This window comes from Rhagoletis pomonella, unplaced genomic scaffold, assembly GCF_013731165.1.
Source record: "Rhagoletis pomonella isolate Grant_MI unplaced genomic scaffold, Rhpom_1.0 Rhpom_scaffold_00006, whole genome shotgun sequence".
In the NCBI taxonomy this organism is placed as follows: domain Eukaryota; kingdom Metazoa; phylum Arthropoda; class Insecta; order Diptera; family Tephritidae; genus Rhagoletis; species Rhagoletis pomonella.
In genome coordinates this window covers 57,322,472-57,324,239 of record NW_023458560.1, presented here as the reverse complement: position 1 = coordinate 57,324,239, position 1,768 = coordinate 57,322,472, and positions in this window count along the sequence as shown.

Sequence of the window (1,768 nt, the reverse complement as noted above, 5' to 3'; positions counted from 1 at the left end):
CTTTTAATATTTTTGAATTTTATTGTTTTAAAAAGAAACATTTTTTTAATACCATTTCAACTTTTGGGAAATTTTTTTAATTAATTTCTTTTTTACATTTGATTGGTTTAAAAAGAAACAGTTTAGTTTATTTCGTTTAATTATTATATTTTTCTTTTATTTTGCTTAAATTTTTTCTATAAAATTTTCTTTTAATATTTAGTTATATTTTAAAAAGAAAAATATATATTTTTTATTTTATTTAGTTTTTAGGATTTTTTTTATTTAATTTTTAAATTTCATTGTTTTAGAAAGAAACATATTTTTTTAATAAGGTTAAATTATTCAATACTAACGTCTTTTTATTGGTGCCCCATTGCATTTTGGGGGTTTTTGGCGGCCTTATAAATTATAGTTTCAATGAAAAAATGGTTAAATAAGCAATTGGGTATTATTATTAGGAATCTCCTGCAGAGAAGCAGGATTTTTCCGATCGAAAAATATTTATTTTTAAAAATGTTATACCATTTCTACGAAAAGTTGTTTTTTTTCCATATAAAATACATGGAAAACTTTGAGCGCTTTGAGCGACCTCTAATTATTTTATGATTTCAAAAAAAAAAACTGGGATATAATTTTTTTCGGTATAGAACAATCCTAGGGGGTGAGAGCATAAAATTTCCGACTTAACTTTCTCACATGCATTTTCGAACCACCCTAATGTCCCCACTACGTATGCATGCACCGTGTTTTAAGTACAGTAATTAAATCCTATCGGTCTACTGCTTTGTCGCAAAAACAACTCGGCAAACATCGATACTAAACAAAATACAAATGGAGACGTGCCGAGATTCTTTCGGTTGTGAGCTACATACATACATACAATATGGATATATGTACACACATTTAGAACATTTAAATCAAACTTTTTAATGTAGTTAGTTATAGCAAAAAATATACATAGATATATAAAATAAAATCCAAAACTTTGTCTTGCAACAAAAACGTAGAATTGCTTCTAAAGTTCCAATTTTGAAAGTTTCTGAAAGTGAAAATACTTTGATCATAAATAAATACGTTAGTGTAGAAAGCCTAAGCAAACTGCGAGAACACACACATGTACATACATACATCCGTTGGGCTTATTAGTGCCCATTAACAACAAATTTGCTTTGCCCCTCCACTATATGAATTTTTTTTTGGATGTGCTGCGGTAATGATAGTCGATAACACAAACGGCAATAACGCAAAGTTTGCTTTATTTCACTTTTAAATGGGGAATAATACCAAAATCTGAGTTTTGCTTTATTTCCAACAAAGGTTGGAAATAAAATAAATTTTGCCTTATTTCCCATTGCTTATTTATACTATTTGTAACAAAAACAGTTTACTGACAGAAGGTAAAAGAACTTTGTTTATTCCAAAAATACAATTAAACAAAAAATGTGATATAATTCATACGGACCGCCGCGACGCTGGGCACTTTCAAAATTGTATACATTTCAAATCCGTCTATTTAACTTGTTCATGTACTACTTTTTGTCAAATGTAACTGGGTGACTACCTACATATGTGCACTATTTTGCTTTATTACTCAAATTGTTAAGTCTAAAAGTTGGTCTTTTTGCTCAACGATAAATGAAATAAAGCAAATTTGTGTTATTTCATATTCAATTGGGAAATAACACAAATTTGCGTTATTGCCGTTTGTGTTATTTCAGCCCCCGTTCTTAATTCGGGATTTTTCGATGCCGTCAAGGATTTTTGGGACGTTTCGGAATTCTTCAGG